The sequence below is a fragment of the Mustelus asterias genome, chromosome 30, assembly GCF_964213995.1.
Source record: "Mustelus asterias chromosome 30, sMusAst1.hap1.1, whole genome shotgun sequence".
NCBI classification, from domain to species: Eukaryota; Metazoa; Chordata; class Chondrichthyes; order Carcharhiniformes; family Triakidae; genus Mustelus; species Mustelus asterias.
In genome coordinates, this window is record NC_135830.1 from 15,278,628 (window position 1) to 15,300,553 (window position 21,926).

The 21,926-nt window shown below is 43.8% G+C and overlaps 3 non-coding genes across 3 annotated transcripts; 2 read left to right on the forward strand and 1 right to left on the reverse strand.

The window, feature by feature from the left end:
- Positions 1-5,222: 5,222 nt before the first annotated feature.
- trnak-cuu (transfer RNA lysine (anticodon CUU)) lies at positions 5,223-5,295 on the reverse strand. Its single transcript has one exon. It is a non-coding gene; the product is annotated as a tRNA-Lys (tRNA).
- A 3,920-nt stretch (positions 5,296-9,215) lies between these two features.
- Positions 9,216-9,288, forward strand: trnat-ugu (transfer RNA threonine (anticodon UGU)). Its single transcript has one exon. It is a non-coding gene; the product is annotated as a tRNA-Thr (tRNA).
- Positions 9,289-17,463: 8,175 nt separating this feature from the next.
- On the forward strand, positions 17,464-17,537 carry trnan-auu (transfer RNA asparagine (anticodon AUU)). The gene has a single exon. It is a non-coding gene; the product is annotated as a tRNA-Asn (tRNA).
- Positions 17,538-21,926: the final 4,389 nt, after the last annotated feature.

The window sequence follows — 21,926 nt, forward strand, 5'->3', positions numbered from 1 at the left end:
TAAAGGAAGAAGGCATAATTTGCTTCAGTTGGTCATAAGATATTAGAATGACTGTGTGACAATGTCAGTAGCGAAAGTGACTTGAAATGAAGCGGTGGAGACAGAGATGGTTATCAAAGAATTTCAAATCTCTAATATTAGCTTTCCTGGCATGCCGTGGTCAGGTTTCATTGCCATGTTCCACGTTGGAGTACCAGGCAAGTAGCGAATAACTTCTTATTTAACTCTTCATTAAACGAAAGCACGCCTCACAGTGTCTGTTAAGGGAGAAACAAGATCAATCTTCAGCTGTATGAATTGTATTAGAGCCGGAAAAATCAGAGATGTAACAATACAAACTCTGAAGAAGAATGACACGGCAGACATTTATCACAAAAACAACTGACACACATGTCAAATTCTTCCTCTTTCAAGTCTCATCGATTGACGCCTTGTTCTCCACCTCGGATATTTCCACATCCATCAAATATCACCCACCTGAAAATTCAATCTCTTCTTCGCTCCACTGATGATGATACACCAACTCCACGCTGGGCGCAGGAATTGGCTCCAATGCTCAGTGGTTGCATCAGTTGGACAGTTTAAAGTTTATTTATTAGTGCCACAATTAAGCTTACTTTAACACCGCAATGAAGTTTCTGTGACAATTACGTCATCGGCAGAACCGGCACCTTCTCGGGTAAATTGACAGCTAATTTAGCATGGCCAATGTACCTAACCAGCACATCTTTCACTCTGTGGGAATAAGAAGGGGCACCCGCAGGAAACCCACGCAACACGGGGAAAGCATGCAGACTCTGTACAGACAGTAACCAATGCCGGGAATTGAAACCGGGCCCCTGGCGCTGTGAGGCATCAGTGCCACCATGTTGCCCAGAAAGATCTTATCTTGTTCATAAACGGAGAAAGAGCAGACAATGTTTGTGAAGGTGACCTAGTTCTTTTTTAATTGATAAGAAACGGGTGTCGCTGCCGGCCAGCATTTATTGCCCATCCTGGTTGCCCTGGGACAGTTAGGATCAAACACTTTGCTGCAGCTCTGGAGTCAGTGTAGGCCAGGCCGGATAAGGGACGGCAGGTTTCCTTCCGTAAAGCACATTACCGAACTCAATGTTTGTTTTTCTGACAATCGACAATGGTTTCATGGTCATCAGTAGATTCTTAATTCCAGATAGTTTTTATTGAAAAACAATTCTACAACGTGCCGTGGCAGAATTCGAAAGCGGGGCCCCATAAAATTGGATGAGTTTCTGGATAAATAATCTCGCGATAATATCACCAGGCCATCGTCTTTCCTAATATAAGCGTTTGTCTTGAGAGATTTGGGTGTGTTTGTACAAGGAACGCAGGAAGATAGCATGGTGGTGCAGCAAACAATAGGAAGGGAATAGCATTTTGGTTTTTATTGCCAACAGATTGATGTATAAGAATAAAAACACCAATTTACATTTATACAGGGTTTTGTTGGGAGCAAGTGTGAAATATTCGGTGCAGTTCTGATATCGACAATGCTTTTTATTTTCGAAAAAGGCTACCCTTCCATCGGAGACGGTCCACTGGGTGGGTTCCTGTGATGAGAGAGTTCTCCTGGGATGAGAGGCTGTGTAAATTGGGCTGAAATTCCCTGGAGTTTAGAAGACTGAGAGACAATTTTATTGAACCTACAGAATACTGAGACATTGTTTCCCAGTCTCAGATGAGGACTCATCGGAGAACTGACACACAAACACATCCAGCCAAGACTCTAATTCTTAACTTTAATTGCATATTTGAAATGAATATATATTATACCATGTGATATGGATGATATGAATATTCATTAAATAAATAATGTTGACAACACCTGACAACAGTCGAGCGGCAACACTTGAGAAATATTTTTATTGTTGCCTCGGTTCACAAGCCGGAACTGCGCGACAATGAATGCTTATGGGGAAAATAAAAGTACAACCACCGCCTCTGGATGGTACTGAGCCACCAAACATTTGCTTAAAGTCGAACGCAATAACGAATTCCGACACTTAGACGAAGACACACTATATTAGGGTGTCAGCAAGTGCTGTTATATATCCAACCCCAATTCTCTTTTTTAAAAACATAGTCGAGAACTACAACATGACCACATCGTTTACAATACTATGCAAACCCCTTTGACTCCTTTACCCCCCGCAGTGTTGCAGCGATTTAGGGGTTTCCCGCTTCTCCCAACATGGGAAAGGGCCGTTTGATAGAGCAGAAAGGGACAAACTGTTTCTATTGACGATTGTCAGTAACCAAAAATTGGGACTGAAGGTAATTTATGAAAGACCGAATTCTTTTTATGCGACGCCTTTCCCGGTTGGTGGACGTCACAATGCGCTTTGCAGCCAAAGAAAGACAACCACAATTGAACCAAAGACAAAGACAAGGAAGGGGGCACTCGGATTTGAACCGAGGGCCGTTTGATCGGCAGCCAAATGCTCTACTACAGAGCTACACGCCCTCAGCTGTGAACTGATGCTCGGGATCCAGCATAGTCTTATTAAGTGGTGGAGGGGGTTCCAGTGGTCAGACTGCATCACGCTTTGTCTCAGAGTTACTGGTTTCTGAGTGAAGTCGGAGAGCTCAGCGTTTAAGTTAGCGAGATGTTTTCTTATGATTTGGCTGAGATTTGGATCCAGGACTAGGAGATGTTTGTGTCAATCTAACCGATAAAATCAACTCCATTGTCATGCAGATTTGACCTTGTATCCCCATCTCTATTGGCAGCGCTTTGCAGCCTATCACTGTCCTTCACAATCTGTGTTTGTTCTTGAACTGTTGCCCATGTGACATTTCCAATTCGGACACAAATATAGATCGAACTCCACTGCTTCTGACAGATCTGTTTTCGATCAGGAAACAACTCAGGTCTCTTACATGGATTATCAAAAACTTTAAATCTCAGCATATTGAAGCCGATCAATGACCCTGAAAGCGCCAAATCCTAAGCACTGGACCATGAGGATTTCATTCTCCTGGTTCTCCCATCGACTGAATACAGGAATTCCACAGTGCCAATTATTCACAGTCGCATTCTCCTTCCAGTCTTGTGCACGTTGTTCAGCTTTGAAATTATTCATCTTTTCACATTAGCTTCCAGTGTGATGAAAGCAGAGCAGTGATAAGCTGAAGGTTTTCAACAGATTTACCACAATAAGGTTTATAACAAACATTACTCTTTGAATGTGGTGAGCTACAGTGAAATTTAATGCAGTCGAAGGTAACTCACTCATTCTGACAGTTGGTAGCAGCAATTGCAATGTAAATATGATGTCGAGATACCAGCGTTGGACTGGGGTGGGCACAATAAGAAGTCTCACAGCATCATGTTAAAATCCAACAGGTTCATTTGCTCCGATAATAAAATCAATTTGCTTTGTTTGATCAGCGCCCCGAAAGTTCCTGACGCCAAATAGACCTGGTGTTGTAAGACTTCCTAATGTAAATATGAATTGTTGTGGGTCATTGACAGGATTGTGGAATGGGGCAGATTTTTCTTTCTTCCTGTTCAACCTGCCACAAGTATCTCTCCCGTTTTCGACCAGGAAGCAATACCCACTCTCCTTAATTCATGTGTTGCACGAGAGCAATGAATCATCATTCCCTACCCGCGAATCGAACCCAAACCATGGCAGTTAAAGCAGCGAATTCTATCGACAGAACCAACACGGAAATTGAAGTGACCTGAGCATTATTGAGCAATTGTGGGCGTGTGTGTGCGTGTGTGATTTGGGAGAAAGGTCACGTGCTCTCGGGTAATACCTGATGAATGAAGCCTCCGACATCTTTATCGCTGAGCGTTTTGTGTTCTTGAGAAATCGTCCTCTGGGGCTGATGCAATGAGGCCAGGAGAGTAACCCACTGCACCGTCCGCAATGTGATTGCGGTGCAATTTGCTGAAAGCTGTTAATTTTATAAAAATAATCTTTTTGCGAATTGTAAATGAAATGCCCTTCAGTACCCGGTAAGAATTCTCACAACACCAGGTTAAAGTGCAACAGGTTTGTTTGAAATCACGAGCTTTCGGAGCGCAGCTCCTTCATCACTCACGCTGAGGATTCACCACATTTTTCTGTCTTTGAATGAAAGCAATAGATATCTCGTCAATTCCCCTGTATCCTGAGTGTACGACACTGATTTCAACAGTACACTGCTTTAAATGTTTGTTTTCAATGTGAAATTAGGTGGTTTGATTCCGTGTGAAGCATTTAAACTTACACTCTTCCGGGAAGATGGTGACATAGTGGTAAAATCAGTGGAGTATGAATCCTGTGACCCAGGCTCACAGGTCGCGATCCCACCGCAGTCTAGAACTGAAACGGAAGTGAAAGCTAGTCTCAGTAATGAAGCTTTGTTTTCTGATTGTCATGAAAACACATCTTGCAGAAGGAAATCTGCCATCCTTCTCCTTTCTGGCCTCCATGGGACTCCAGAGGAAAGGCAATGTGATTGACTCTTAACTGCCCTCTGAAATGGCCCAGCCAAATACTCAGTTCTGAGAGAAATAGGTATTGACAACAAATGATGGCATTGACAGCAAAATATATATTGCATTAGAAGCATTTTAAGAAATGATTAATTCTCATTTTGTTTCATTTCACGTGAAACAGGGTGATATATTCCAGTGTCTCATGATTTAAAACCTCAACCTTTCAACTGTTCAAACAGGTAAGATTCAGTCAGAGAAAAGTGATCAACTGTGATCCAAAACAAGGAATTTTAGTTGCTGCGAATCCCACCACAAAACAGAAAATGTTGGAAGCACTCATCGGCTTCAACAGCTTCTGTGGAGAGGGAAATAGAGTGAATGATTCAGGTTGCTGACCTTAACTGGAAGAAAATAGTGATTTAATGGTTGACAAACAAGGACAGAGTCAAGGAAAATAGAGAGGGAGAGGAGGAAAAAACAAGCGGTCTTTTGATCGGATGGAAGGCTGGAGTGATTGAATTACGATGGAGATGATTATTGTTCCCACTGACACAATCTCGCAGATCTGGGTTTAAATCTCATAATGAATGAGAACAACACCTCTCGCTGAGTTCAGCGCTCAACTCCCCGCCTTCCAGTGAACTGGAGACAGTTTTCAGTCACAAACCCACAACTGTGAGAAAGGAGAAAGACTCAGTTTGAGCGCTGACACTTCTGGAAGGACGGAGATCTGGAATTCACCCAGGAAAGAGGCAAAGTTTAAAAGCAACAACGCCCAACGTGGGGCTCGAACCCACGACCCTGAGATTAAGAGTCTCATGCTCTACCGACTGAGCTAGCCGGGCACACGTACTCAAACGCTTTCCATAACCTAAAATGCATGGAGACAAATACGGTTTTTCCACCTGGTGTCTCAGCTTGTTCTGATTTCAAAGTTTACAATGAATCCACGTCAGAATCCCCAAAGTTCCTGTCCATTCCTCTCAATTATTAATTACGTTATTCACATCTTCCAATTCTTAGCTTCACCTCTCCCAAATATTCCAAACTCCTCTTACATCATTCACCTTATTATTCTTTGTTCTTAATAATTTAGCCAGGGGTGAAGGGAACTCAACATTTACACTGTCTAACTGTTTCCCAGTTACAGACTTTTCAATAAGATCACCTCTGATTATTCTAAACTCCAGACCGAACAGACTCATCCCACTGATTCTCTCCTCGCAGGAGAAAGGCAGAAATCAATCCAGTGAAGCTCGGTTACACACAGACAGCGAAATAATGGACAGAGCAAGGAGCAAAAGATGTCAACGTAATAAAAACACAGTCAGTGAGTCTGAGGGAGATATATAGAGACAAGGAAAAACAGAAATAGCGAGTGGGGTACACATCCACAACCCACGAATGAATAACAATAATCACACAGCCAGCTGTCTGAACCAACAAATATGGGGTCCTCTAAACTGGTGAACAGAGATAAAGTGAGTGGCCACAAGCATATTAACCTTTTGATGTCTTGGTTTTCTTGTGTTGATAGATTGCCTGCACTGTGTGCTCAGATTCTCAAACCAAATTCCACGTAAACCAATCCCAACGTTTGCACTGAAAATACATTTATAAAACCTATGACTTGTCCAATACGAAACAACAGCTGATTGAGGGATCGAGCCCGGCATGTGAACCCGAGATCGCTCACACGTTTGTAGATGTTTCCTCCCCAGGCCCGGGTCATACCCCTCGACTAACGAGCCGCTGCTGAGGGTGCTGTTCAATGAAAATATTTCCGTTGACATCCAAAGCTGCTCAGACTTCTGCAGTGAAAGGTGAAAATGCTGGAAAAACTCAGAAAGCCAAACAGCTTGTGTGCACAGGAAAACAAATCTTATATTTTAGCTCCATAACATTTCATTGGGAATAACTGGGAATTTTCAGAAATGTAGGAAGTTTTAAACAAGTGTTATCCAGCAGCATAACAAGAGGGTTTGAGGCGTCTTGCCGGCTGTAAATCAGGAGAGATTAAATGAGGGAAACAAAGAAATTTAAAGTAATTAAACCATAGAATGGGGCCATTCCTCAGTCCCTTACAGGACTCAGTTGTGTTGTGGATCAAGGGGAACCTGTGAATGTAATGTATGTAGATTACATTGGAGCCACAGTGATGAGTTGGTGGGTTTTGAAAATTGAAATTGACACTTAGGAACATAAAATTAGGAGCAGAAGTGGCAAATTCAGCGCTTCGTGCCTGAACCGTCATGCAATCAGTTCATGACTGATCTCTCCCTGTTCTCAAATCCACCTCCCTATCTGTTCCAATATCCCCTCATCCCTTTTATTATGAGGAATATATCTGTCTCCTTCTTGAAACCATTTAATGATTCAGACTCAACCGCGCTATACGGCAATGCATTCCACAAATTCACGACCCTCAGTGAGAAGCAGTTCCTCCTCATCTCAGTTTTAAATCTACCACCTCTCAACCTATACATTTGACATGGTGTTCCCGATTGCGCATAAGAAAAAAGATGTTACTTTCTTCAATCCTATTTAGAATTTTATATACCACGATCACTTCCACATCTTGTGGGAGTATTTCACCTCACTGTCGATTTCATGTCCCAGCAAGCACAATCGGTGTTGTCATTAGCTGAAGCAGTCACTGATGTTCCATCCAAACTGGACACATTAAGGGATATATGGTAAGTCATTTTGACAAACACAGTTCACCCGTGGCCCTGGGAGTCCAGTGGGTTGTATTCAGTACTCCCCAGTGTTGTTTGTTTTCAATTCCCGCGAAGGAAACGATTATTTATAGCTCTCAGCAAACAATTAAAAAAAACCTGATTTACTATCTGATCGAAAGCAGATCTACTAATATCAGCCGAGTGAGTTTTGCAAGTCTACATCACAGCTGGAAATGTCACATGTGCAACAGGTCAAGAACAAACACAGGAGCAGAAAGATAGTGATAGGCTGCAAAGCGCTGACAATAGAGATGGTGATGTAAGGTAACATTTGGATGGTAAAAAGGTCAGATTTTGGCGTTCACACTGAATTATTCAACTTTTCCCTCACTCTGCAACGAAAATATTTGGAAAAGGTTCTCTCTCGTTTCAAACAGTCGGAAGTGAAATTAATAACTGTAAGTGGAATTTCTGTTGTATGTTGTCACTGATTGAATGTGTCACTGGGGTGGAAACAGAAGGTGCCATATTGCAACAGAGACTTGTTGTGGTGAAAGTAATCTGGCCTGGCGCGACAAATAAAGCAATACATGCAGTGTGTGTAAAGCAAGTTGTAAAACAGGCTGCAAGCTGCTGGTCTGGTGGTTAGAGTTTGACACTTTCACTGCTGTTTAGATTGGTGGTCAGGTAATGGAGATTTGTTGCTCTCATCCAAACCGTAAAAACAAATGTCAGTTATTGCCTGGTGGAACATATAAAACACAATCTCGCCTCATGTCCTGAAGTGAAGACTGAGCAAATTCAACAGCAGGTCTTTTTTGTCCTTTCTGGCACGATATTGGGAATCAGACAAGGTTAAGGGCAGTTTAAATGGTGCTGGTCCTTCACTGCAGTTCATTCTGTTTCTGACTGGATGTGATTCCTGCTTGTTATACAGTTCAGGATAAATTGATTCAGTGAAGGAGCAGGCTCAAGCCAACTGATGGACTGCCGCAGCTCCTTTGTTGCTAATTTCAATAACAATACCAGTAAAGGACACAGCTGCATACGTGGTAACGTAGCTGAGTAATCTAATCCAGTGGCTGAAGGTCCAGTCTTTACGGAGCTGTTGGTTCGACTGCAGCCACTGCCAGAATGGGTTTGAGTTTTGGTCCCTGCAGTTAAAGTCCAGCATTTCAGATTGAATGCAAGAGTTTGTGCCGTGTCGTTTTTGGCATGAAGAAAGAGGGGCGACAGAGCAATGTAAACAGTTGTTGAGGTAAAGGGACGAGTGTGGAAGGGCTGGAGCAACTTATCGTGGATTCTGGAATAGGAAACAAAAAGTGAAAATGCTGGAAAATCTCACCAGGTCTGGCAGTATCTTGAAGGAGTGAAGAAAGCTGACATTTCGAGTCCAGATGACCCTTTGTCAAAGCTGGGAGGAGTGGAGTTGCTCCGATAGAGAATATAAACGGGAACACCGGTTGACTGGCTGTCTGTCGAAATAAACAGCAGGATTGCAAACATTGAGACTGCAGTCCCGGCCCAGGGAATGGATTGGGATTTTCTAACTGAGGTTCAAATCCTGTCATGTTCGCTTCCCGTCATTCCTCATTGTGACTTTTTTTATTGTAAGTTATTGGAAATGAAGCAATGGGTGCAGAGATGATCAACTCATTGCAAATTTCTCACATCAGCGTCACTGAGGGTCTCGTGATCAGCGTCGGCGCCGTGGCGCGGTTTCGATTCCCAGTCACGGAATGAATACATTTTTGTTCATTTCTTCATTTAATAAAAGCAGCGTCCGTGAAGGGAACAACAAGCTAAATCTTCCAGCTGGATGAAGTTGTATCAGAGCTGGAAAAATCAGAGATGTAACATTAACGATAAACTCTGAAGAAGAACCACATGTCACACACAACATACATGTCAAGTACATACACAATACTCATGTCAAATCATGTCACTTTCAACTTCTGTCTTTTAACTTCCTGCTCTCCACCTCAGACATTTCCACATTCATCAAAAATCTCCGTCCTCAAACCCCATCCTGGTCCTCGATCCACGGATAATGTTGCACTTACTGGAAACTTCTTGCAGCATTTGGCTCCATAGCTCAGTGGCTAGAGCACTGGTCTTGTGAACCAGGAGTCGCGAGTTCAATTCTCGCTGGAGCCTATGGGTGACGTTTACCTGATAGAAGTTGTAGGAAAAGGGAAGAGAGTCTGAAAGTCAAATGAGAGAGCTTTGATAAGTGGAGGCTCAATTCGGGTGTAATTTTAGAAAGCGAAAAGATAGGTCCTTCTTCGTAAAAAAAATAGAAAGAGCAGGACATATTTGAAGAGCTAAAAAAGGTTAGTGTCGGTATTCAGAATAGAATAGATGCGTTTGTCCAAGGAATGCATAAAGCTGGCATGGAGGTGCAGGCAATGATTGAAAGGAAAATTATATTTTAGTCTTTATTGACGGCAGACTGGAGTCCAAGTATAACGAGGTGTTGCTGCAGTTCCACAGATTTTTATTGAGACCACATGTTGAATATTCTGTGCAGATATGATATTCACATTTAATAAAGGATTTATTTGCATTGGAAACGGTGCAGGTAAGGTTCATAGAACATAGAACATAGAACATTACAGCGCAGAACAGGCCCTTCGGCCCACGATGTTGCACCGACCAGTTAAAAAAAAAAACTGTGACCCTCCAACCTAAACCAATTTCTTTTCGTCCATGAACCTATCTACGGATCTCTTAAACGCCCCCAAACTAGGCGCATTTACAACTGATGCTGGCAGGGCATTCCAAACCCTCACCACCCTCTGGGTAAAGAACCTACCCCTGACATCGGTTCTATAACTACCCCCCCTCAATTTAAAGCCATGCCCCCTCGTGCTGGATTTCTCCATCAGAGGAAAAAGGCTATCACTATCCACCCTATCTAAACCTCTAATCATCTTATATGTTTCAATAAGATCCCCTCTTAGCCGCCGCCTTTCCAGCGAAAACAATCCCAAATCCCTCAGCCTCTCCTCATAGGATCTCCCCTCCATACCAGGCAACATCCTGGTAAACCTCCTCTGCACCCTCTCCAAAGCCTCCACATCCTTCCTGTAATGTGGGGACCAGAACTGCACACAGTACTCCAAGTGCGGCCGCACCAGAGTTGTGTACAGTTGCAACATAACGCTACGACTCCTAAATTCAATCCCCCTACCAATAAACGCCAAGACACCATATGCCTTCTTAACAACCTTATCTACTTGATTCCCAACTTTCAGGGATCTATGCACACATACACCTAGATCCCTCTGCTCCTCCACACTATTCAAAGTCCTCCCGTTAGCCCTATACTCAACACATCTGTTATTCCTACCAAAGTGAATTACCTCACACTTCTCCGCATTAAACTCCATCCGCCACCTCTCGGCCCAACTTTGCAACCTGTCTAAGTCTTCCTGCAAACTACGACACCCTTCCTCACTGTCTACCACACCACCGACTTTGGTGTCATCAGCAAATTTGCTAATCCACCCAACTATACCCTCATCCAGATCATTAATAAATATTACAAACAGCAGTGGCCCCAAAACAGATCCCTGAGGTACACCACTTGTAACCGCACTCCATGATGAATATTTACTATCAACCACCACCCTCTGTTTCCTATCCGCTAGCCAATTCCTGATCCAATTTCCTAGATCACCCCCAATCCCATACATCTGCATTTTCTGCAGAAGCCTACCATGGTGAACCTTATCAAACGCCTTACTAAAATCCATATATACCACGTCCACTGCCTTGCCCCCATCCACCTCCTTGGTCACTTTCTCAAAAAACTCAATAAGGTTAGTAAGGCACGACCTACCTGCCACAAAACCATGCTGACTATCACCTATCAATTCATTACTCTCCAAATAACTATAAATCCTATCCCTTATAATTTTTTCCAACATCTTGCCGACAACAGAAGTGAGACTCACCGGTCTATAATTCCCGGGGAAGTCTCTGTTCCCCTTCTTAAACAATGGGACAACATTCGCTAACCTCCAATCTTCTGGTACTATACCAGAGGCCAACGACGACCTGAAGATCAGAGCCAGAGGCTCTGCAATCACTTCTCTTGCCTCCCAGAGAATCCTTGGATAAATCCCATCCGGACCAGGGGATTTATCTATTTTCAGACCCTCCAGAATATCCTGCACATCCTCCTTATCAACTGTAATACTGTCTATTCTACTCCCCTGCAACCCAGTGTCCTCCTCAGCTATATTCATGTCCCCTTGCGTGAACACCGAAGAGAAATATTGGTTCAATGCTTCACCAATCTCCTCCGGTTCCACACATAACTTCCCTCTGCCATCTATAACTGGCCCTAAACTTGCCCTAACCAACCTTCTGTTCTTGACATACCTATAGAACGTTCAGCAGATGATTCCTGGGATGAGGGAGTTGTCGTATGATGAGAGGCTGAGTAAATTGGGCTGAAAGTCTCTGGAGTTTGGAAGAATGAGAGGCGATTTCATTAAACCTACACAAGTCTGATTGGGTTTGACAGGGTGGAGGCTGAGATATTTCTTCTGCTTGTCGGGAAATCTAACCCACGGCAGTACAGTCTCAGGAAAATGGGCTGATCATTTCGGCCTAAGAAAAGGCGAAATTACTTCACTGAAATGGTTGTGAATCTTTGAAATTCTCTATGCCAGATAGTTATGGAAGCACCATCACCGAATACATTTAAGGTTGTGATAGACAGGTTTCTGGCATCTCGGGGAATTCAGGGATATGGGGAGCTGGTGAAAAACTGAGTTGTACCCCAAGATCAGCCATAACGGTATTGAATTTCGGGAACACGGTCGATGGACCGAGTGGTCTACTCCTGCTCCTATTTATTGTGTTCATGTGTATGATCAAGCCAGTAATTCATGTTAAAATAAAAACAGATCGTGCTGGAAGTTCTCAGAGGTCTTGCAGCAAATGTGAATCGGACAGAGAGTTAAGGTTCTGAGTCTAATATGGCTCTTTTTAAACTAGTAACTGAATGTGAGTTACAACAATTAGCACAATGTCGAGACAGGGAATTGAATTGAATCCAGGCAGTGAAAGCCCTGAATTCAAACTCCTGTATTATTTCTGCAGTAAACTTGTTTAGGAAACTTACCTGCCAATTGAAAGTGTGGAGGTTTGAGAGCACCCCGAGCCAAATGGACTCCCGCTATTCCTGTTTCTGCTTATATTCCCGACATAGATTTACTTTGTTCCCTTCGGCAACAGTGAAATATTGTCCAAACTTTGCCAGTCTTGCTGTTATTCAGTAAATTGCCATACTGTTATGACACAGAGCCTCATCCCCTTTATCTCACATCGTAATCTGGAAAAACTATTTGAGAAACTGCTAACTGTTTTTAGTTAACGTTAGTTAACTAAATTAGTTAAATTTAGTTTAACTTATTAATGATAAAAATGCCTGTCACTCACTTTGAGTGAATAATTAACTAGCTATTTTGTTCAAATAATCAAGAACTTTAAGTAAACAAGTAAAACATGCTAATTAAGGTACGGTTCGACTGAAAAGCTGTTCAAATAATACTAGGAACATTCATTACCGAAACTGTAATAACAGAATTTCAGTCACTCTCAAAGAAATTATACAAACAGCCTCGATGGGATTCAGAAGATTTTGGAGTTCTTCAGTAATTGTGCGGTGTCTGTAAGGTTTTCTGAAGCGAATTTTAATCTGTCAGGGGTGGAGAACTGCTGTAGAGGCAAATGTTTTTTTGACTGGCTGCCCTGGCCTCTGGAGATGGTCACCCAAGATATTATCGAGCGATGACTGTTCCTCTGGCCTTTTTTTAACCTGATGTGGAGATGCCGGAGTTGGACTGGGGTAAACACACTAAGAGTTTTCACAACACCAGGTTAAAGTCCAACAGGTCTATCTGGTAGCAAATGCCATTAGCTTTCAGAGCGCTGCCCCTTCGTCAGATGGAGTGGATATCTGCTCGCAAACAAGGCACACAGAGACAGAAAATCAAGTTACAGAATACTGATTAGTATGCCAATCCTTACAACCAACAAAGTCTCAAAGATACAGACAATGTGAGTGGAGGGAGCAGGAAGCACAGGTTAAAGAAATGTGTATTGTCTCCAGACAGGAGAGCCAGTGAGATTCTGCAAGTCCAGGAGGCAAGCTGTGGGGGTTACCGAAAGTGTGACATGAATCCAATATCCCGGTTGAGGCCGTCCTCACGTGTGCGGAATTTGGCTATCCATTTCTGCTCAGCAACTCTGCGCTGTCGTGTATCGTGAAGGCCGTCTTGGAGAATGCTTGCTCGGAGATCAGAGGCTGAATGCCCGTGACCGCTGAAGTGCTCCCCCACAGGAAGAGAACAGTCTTGCCTGGTGATTGTCGAGCGGTGTTCATTCATCCATTGTCGCAGCGTCTGCATGGTTTCCAATATCTACCATGCCTCGGGACAGCCTTTCCTGCAGCGTATCAGGTAGACAACATTGGCCGAGTTGCAAAAGTAGGTACCGTGTACCTGGTAGATGGTGTTCTCACGTGAGCTGATGGCATCCGTGTCAATGATCTGGCACGTCTTGCAGAGGTTGCTGTGGCAGGGTTGTGTGGTGTCATGGTCCCTGTTCTCCTGAAGGTTGGGTAGTTTGCTGCGGACAATAGTCTGTTTGAGGTTGTGCGGTTGTTTGAAGGCAAGAAGTGGGGGTGTGGGGATGGCCTTGCCGAGATGTTCGTCTTCATCAATGACATGTTGAAGGCTCCGGAGGAGATGTCGTAGCTTCTGCGCTCCGGGGAAGTACTGGACGACGAAGGGTACTCTGTCCACCGTGTCCCATGTTTGTCTTCTGAGGAGGTCGGTGCGGTTTTTCGCTGTGGCGCGTCGGAACTGTCGATCGATGAGTCGAGCGCCATATCCTGTTCTTATGAGGGCATCTTTCAGCGTCTGGAGGTGTCTGTTGCGATCCTCCTCATCAGAGCCGATCCTGTGTGTACGGAGGGCTTGTCCGTATGGGATGGCTTCTTTAACGTGTTTAGGGTGGAAGCTGGAGAAGTGGAGCATCGTGAGGTTATCCGTGGGCTTGCGGTACAGTGAGGTGCTGAGGCGAGCGTCCTTAATGGAGATGCGTGTGTCCAAGAATGCAACCAATTCGGGAGAGTAGTGAGTCTGATGGTGGGATGGAACTTGTTGATGTCATCATATAGTTGTTTCAGTGATTGTTCACCACGAGTCCAAAGGAAGAAAATATCATCGATGTATCTTGTGTATAGCATCGATTGAAGGCCCTGTGCGGTGAAGTCGTCTTGGTCGAACCTGTGCATGAAGAGGTTGGCATATTGAGGTGCGAATTTGGTCCCCATGGCTGTTCCGTATGTCTGGATGAAGAACTGGTTGTTGAAGGTGAAGACATTGTGGTCCAGGATGAAGCGGATGAGTTGTAAAATTGCATCTGGAAACTGGCAGTTGTCGGCGTTGAGTACTGAGGCCGTTACAGCAATGCCATCATCTTGGGGGATGGTGGTGTAGAGTGCCGAGACATCCATTGTGACGAGGAGTGCTCCTGGTTCAACTGCTCCATGTGTGTTGAGTTTCTGTAGGAAGTCCGTAGTGTCGCGACAAAAGCTGGGGGTTCTTTGTACAATGGGTTTCAGGCTGCCCTCGACATAGCCGGAGAGGTTCTCGCACAGGGTCCCATTGCCCGATACGATGGGACAGCCTGGTGTGTTTGCCTTCTGTATCTTTGGGAGGTAGTAGTGATCTCCAACACGGGGAGTACGTGGGATGAGAGCACGGAGGGTGCTCTGAAGCTCCGGATCAAAGGTTTTGATCGGAGTGCTGAGTTGACGGGTGTGTTCTTTGGTCGGATGTGTGAGTAACTGTCTGTAGTGTTCCTCGTTTTCCAGTTGTCGTTACACTTCTTTGCAGTAATCCGTTCTGTTCAGTATGACGATGGCCTCTGAGTGGAGAATTGTCTCCTTAACTCAGTCCTAAATGGTTGACACACCATCCGGATAATGTGTGCCCAGTTCAAAGCACTCCAGACTCCAGCAAGAGGCGGTGGATGAGTGGGGGTGGGGGATGGGGGTGGAGGGGAGGTTGCGGGGGGGCGGGGGGGGGAGGGGCGGTGGAAACAATTTCTCAGCATGTACACTGTCAAACAGCCTCGCCGTTCCAGACTTTTCATTGGGATCACTTTTCATTATTCCAAACCCCAAGGCAACAGCAATGAATCTCTCCTTCAAGGGCAACTGCCTCATCACAACAATCAATCCAGTGAATCTTGGTTCCACAAACAGCGCGAGAATAGAGGGAAATAAGAGCAAAGTATGGAAAGTTGATAGAGGCACAAAGAGAGACTGAGACAGTGAAAGAGACTGATGTCGATACACAGAAACAAATAGACAGATATGGACAGTGAGTGGGGGAGGCAGCCACATCCAATGAATGAATAACAATGTAGACAAAGCCAGCGGCCGGAGTCCACAAGCATTGCGTACTTGAATCGTTGACTGGGGACAAAGAGAATGTTCAAAAGCAGAGTCAACATTTGAAAACATCTCGAATTACTTGAGAGGAAGTTTCCCAAACCAAACCGTGAGTAAACTCATCCTGCCCTGTCCACGGCAAAGAAATGAGCAAGACTTTGCCATTGCAAAGAACAACAGGGCTTATCTGGGATTTGAACCCAGGGCCTCTCGCAAACTTGCAAATCACAACACCCAAAAAAATGATAATCATACCCCAAGACCAACGACCCACTGCTGCAAGATCGGCTCAAATACAGATATTATATTGCCATCCGAATCTGATCTGACAACTGCAGTGTAAATTGGAAGCGCTGGAAAAAACTCAGGAAGCCAGGCAGCATGTACACACAGGGAAAGGAATCTCCTCTTACACCTGCATAACTTTTCTTTTCAACGGGTAAAGGTTGGAAATGTAGGAAGTTTTAAACAAGTGAAATCCAGGAGGTAGAAAGCATAACAACAGGAAAGGGCTCTGATAAGGTACAATTCAGGAGAGATAAATGAATAAGTACTGTGTAGCCCATGGCCTGAGAGTGAGGAAAGCAGAGTATCACAGAATGTTTGCACCGCAGCATGAGACCATTCACAAGATCTTTGAAGCAGTCGCGTGTCCTGTGGATAATACGGAGCCGTTGGGTGTAGTGTACAGTGATTACACAGGAGCTGCAGTGATGAGGTTGGTGGATTTTGGAAATTGAGAGGAACACATGAGCAGCTTGTGTGACTACTTCACCTCATTGCCGCTTCTTTACGGCAGCGAAAAGTAATCGTTGTTGCCACTGGATGAAGGACTAACTTATGTTCAACCTGAACAGAACATTTTGAAAGAGAGACTTGCCTCTGGTGGAAATAGATCTGAGATGAAAATAATGAAATATAAAATGAAGTAAATTAGATTAAACATCCAACGTATTAGAAATATTGGGACGTCCAACCTATTAGAAATATTGGGTTTACAGTAAGTGACATGAACTGACGCTGTGATCGCAGATATAGAACTGGGACCACCATCACACCGAGTGAATCAGCTGTCTGTTTAAATGTTGATCAAAGAAAACTTTTAATTACATTGCACAATGGAACATACGGGAACTCAGTCAATAAGCACCTTTCACTCACAAATAACAGAAAAGGTCAATTTCATCTCGCAACTTTCAGCCTTTTGCCACCTTCTGTATATTTACCATGAAGATTTAAAAAGTAAGTGAATAGAGTTTGTGATGGTTAAAAAAAAACGCGTTCACACCCTTGGGATACGGAAGCACAGTGACGCACACAGAGGAGCAAACATAAGTTTAGACCACGCGAGACAGAGGATTAACGAGCGACAAAACGGAAGCTTGGCATTAAGGGAATATAGCTTAGGGATAGAGCATTTCACTGCAGGTCACGACGTTTCTGCATTCAAATCGAATGCCTGCTTGCGCGCTTAATTGATTTTCTTTCAATTAAAACTGCCCTTCATTGACTGGAAAGTGCTTTGTGACGTCCGCTGGTCGGGATAGGTTCTATATGAATGCAAATATTTCATGATCTTCAATCCTAGTCCTCTGTTACTGAGCCCAGTCAGTGGGAACAGTCTGTCCCTCCCTGCTCTATCAAACGGCCGTTTTCCATGTTAGAAGGGATGAACCATTACACCACAACAACACTGTGGGGTAAAATAATAAAATATACATGTTTAGATTTGTAAACGATGCCATCATTTGGTCTTTCTGTGTCAGGTTTGGTGAAAATTGAATTGGCGTCTAACTTGCAGCCAACACGCTGTCACCCTGATTTAGGATGCCATGTAAGCTTCAGCTGCGTCAGTCTCTGTGGCGCAATTGGTTAGCGCGTTCGGCTATTAACCGGAAGGTTGATGGTTCGAGTCCACCCAGGGACGGGGCTTTCATCTTTTTTTCCTTTCCATCTGCTTTCATTGTCTCTCAGTTTTTGAGTGTCACTGAGTCCTTGGGCAACACTAAAAAAAAACTTATCGTGTGTTTCTGCCTCTACTGTTAGCCGACGTTAGTTTATTGAACATTTATCTCTAACATCTTATTTGTAACAATTTATATATTTCAAATATTATTAAACTCAATAACTGAACTCGAAACTTTAACCCGTGTTTGATCTTGGGTTTCCATTTTCCTGCCCATTCCTCTTCTTTCTCAGATTTCTCAGGAATCTGTCTGTCCCAACCTGAAATGTGTTCAATTAGGGAAATACACAGCAAGTCGGCAAATATCAGTGGAATGAGGACTGAGTTAAACTTTCACCAGAATGCTGTTTTTATAATTGCAAAGTCCTGAGATTGAGAGCAGATAGTTCACATGGAAAAGGGCTGTTTGATAGAGCAGATAGGGACAAACTGTTTCCACTGACGAGGGTCAGTAACCAAAGGATTGGGATGAAAGATCATTAATGAAAGACCGACTTGTATTTATGTAGCGCCTTTTTCGGTTGCTGGACGTCACAACGCGGTGTGCAGCCAATGGAAGACAGTTCTAATTGAAAAAAAAGTATCAGCTCGACAAGGAAGGGGGCATTCGGATTTGAACCGAGGACCTCTTGATCTGCACTGAAATGCTCTACCGCTCAGTTGCAAGTTGATTCATGGGGTCCAGCATATTTTTATTAAGTGTGGAGGGGGATCGAGTGGTCAGACTGCATCCCGCTTTGTCTCAGAGTTACTGGTTTCTGAGTGAAGTCGGAGAGCTTAGTGTTTAAGTTAGCGAGATGTTTTCTTGTGATTTGGCTGAGATTTGGATCCAGGTCGAGGAGGTATTTGTGTCAATCTAATCGATAAAATCTACCCCATTGTCATACAGAGTTGTATCCCCATCTCTATTGGCAGCGCTTTGCAGCCTATCACGGCCTTTCACTATCTGTGTTTATTCTTAAACTGTTGCCCATGTGACATTTCCAATTCAGACACAGAATTATAGATTTAACTGCACTGCTTCTGACAGAGCTGTTTTCGATCAGGAAGCAATTCAGGTTTGTTGAACGGATTATGAAAAACTTTAAATCTTAGCATATCGAAGCCGATCTATGACTCTGAAAGCGCCGAATCCTAAGCACTGGACCACCAGAATTTCATCTTCCTGATTCTCCCAGAAACTGAGTACAGGATTATGCACTGTGCCAATTACTCACGGTTGCACTCACCTTCCAATCTTGTGCACGTTGTTCAGCTTTGAAATTGTTCATATTTTCACATTAGCTTCCAGTGTGATGAAAGCGGAGCTGTGATAAGCTGAATCGTTTCAACAGATTTACTGCAATAAGGTTTATAACAAACATTACTCTTTGAATGTGGTGAGCTACAGTGAAATTTAATGCAGCAGAAGGTAGCTCACTCATTTTGACAGGGGGTGCCAGCAATTGCAATGTAAATATGATGTCGAGATACGGGCGTTGGACTGGGATGGGCAGAATAAGAAGACTCACAGCATCATGTTAAAGTCCAACTGGTTCAATTGCTCCAATAATAAAATAAATTTGCTTTATTTTATCAGCGCCCCGAAAGCTCTTGATTCCAAATTGATCGCGTGTTGTGAGACTTCGTAATGTAAATATTAATTGTTGTGGGTAATTGACAGGATTGTGGATTGGGGCAAATTTGTCCTCCCTGCTGTTCAACCTGCCACAAGTATCGCTCCCGTTTTGAATCAGGAAGCAATACCCACTCTCCTTAATTCATGTGTTGCACGAGAGCAATGAATCATCATTCCCTAACCGGGAATCGAACCCAGACCATGGCATTGAAGGCGGCGAATTCTAACGACTCGACCAACAAGGAAATTGAGGTGTCCTGAGCATTATTGAGCAAGTGTGCGTGTGCGTGCGGCTGGGTGCGTGCGTGCGTGTGTGGGTGGGTGCGTGCGGGTGGGCGGGCAGGCGGGTGTGTGCGTGTGTGGTTTAGGAGAAAGGTCTCGTGCTCTACGGTAATCCTTGATGAATGAAGCAAGTGTGCTTGCTGCTATCCCTCTTTGCATCAGCTCTTGTCTATCGAGTCTGTGTAACTACATCTTTATCGCTGAGCTTTTTGTGTTCTTGAGCAATCGTCCTCTGGAGCTGATGCAATGAGGCCAGGAGAGTAACTCACTGCACCGTCTGCAATGTGATTGCAGTGCGATTTGCTGAAAGCTGTTAATTTTATAAAAATCATCTTTTTGCGAATTGTAAATCAAATGCCCTTCAGTGCCCGGTAAGAATTCTCACCAGCTAAAAGTGCAACAGGTTTATTTGGAATCTCTAGCTTTCGGATCGCAGCTCCTTCATCACTCACACTGAGGATTCATCACATTTTTCTGCCTTTGAATGAACGCAATCGATATCTCATCAATTCCCCGGTATCCTGAGTCTCTGACGCCGATTTCTACAGTACACTGCTTTAAATCTTTGTTTTCAATGTGAAATTAAGCGGTTTGTTCCATGTGAAGGATTTACACTTATACCCTTCGGGGATGATGGTGACGTAGTGGTAAAATCAGTGGAGTATGAATCCTGTGGCCCAGGCTCACAGGTCCCGATCCCACCACAGTCTAGAACTGAAACGGAAGTGAAAGTTAGTCTCAGTAATGAAGCTTGTTTTCTGATTGTCATGAAAACTCATCTGGACCTTTTGCAGAAGGAAATCTGCCATTCTTCCCCATTTCTGGTATCCATTGGACTCCAAACCCAAGGCAATGTGATTGACTCTTAACTGCCCTCTGAAATGGCCCAGCAAAATACGCAGTTCAGTGGGAAATAGGGGTGGACAACAAATGCTGGCATTGATAATGAAATATATATTGCATTCGCAGCATTTTATGAAATGATTAATTCTCATTTTGTTTCATTTCATGTGAAATAGGGTGACATATTCTGCTGTCTCATTATTTAAAACCTCAGCCCTTTAACTGTTCAAACAGGTAAGGTTCAGTCAGAGAAAAGTGATCCACTGTGATCCCAAACAAGGTATTGTAGTTGCTGCAAATCCCACCTCAAAACAGAAAATGTTAGAAGCACACAGCTTCTGTGGGGAGGGAAAGAGAGTGAATGATTCAGGTTGCTGATCTTTGACCCTCACTGGAAGAAATTGCTGATTTAATGGTTTACAAACACGTACAGAATCAAGGAAAATAGAGAGGGAGAGGAGGAAAGAACAGACGGTCTTTTGATAGGATGGAAGGCTGGAGTGATTGAATTACAATGGAGATGATTATTGTTCCCACTGACACAATCGCGCCGATCTGGGTTTGAATCTCACAATAAATGAGAACAAAACCTCTCGCTGAGTTCAGCGCTGAACTCGCGCCTTCCAGTGAACTGCAGGCAGTTTTCAGTCACAAACCCACAACTCTGAGATAAACAACGCAGAAAGGAGAAAGACTCAGTTTGAGCGGTGATGCTTCTCGAGGAACAGAGATCGGGAATTCACCCAAGAATGGGGCAAAGTTTAAAACGATGACGCCCAACGTGGGGCTCGAACCCACGGACCTGTGATTAAGAGTCTTAATATCTACCGACTGAGCTCGCCAAGCACATGGATCAGGTTGGTTTCCATAACCTAAAATGCATGGAGACAAATATTGTTTTTCCAACTGGTGTCTCTGCTTGCTCTGATTTCAAAGTTTACAATGAATCGACCTGCAGAATCCCCAAGGTTCCTATCCCTTCCTCTCAATCATCAATTACATCATTCACATCTTCCAATGCTCAGCTTCACCTCTCCCAAACATTCCGAACTCCTCTTACACAATTCACCTTTTTTTGTTCATTATAAACTAGCCTGGGGTGGGCGGAACAGCCTCTCAGCATGGACACTGTCAAACTGTTTCCTACTTTCAGACTTTTCAATAAGATCACCTCTGATTATTCTAAACTCCAGAGCGAACAGACTCATCCCACTGAATCTCTCCTCCCAGGAGAAACGCAGAAATCAATTCAGTGAACCTCGGATGCACAGAGACAGCGAATGAATGAAGACAGCAAGGATCAAAATCGGTCAACGTAATAAAAACACAGTCAGAGACACTAACAGATTCTGAGGGAGATATATAGAGACAATGAAAAACAGAAATAGCGAATGAGGTACACATCAACAACCCATGAATGAATAACAATATACACACAGCCAGCTGCCTGAACCAACAAACATGGGGTCCTCTAAACTGATGACCAGAGATCAAGTGAGTGGCCACAAGCATATTCACCTTTTAATGTCTTGATTTCCTTGTGTGGGTGTTGTGTTGATAGATTGCCTGCACTGTGTGCTCAGTTTCTCAAACCAAATCCCACGAAA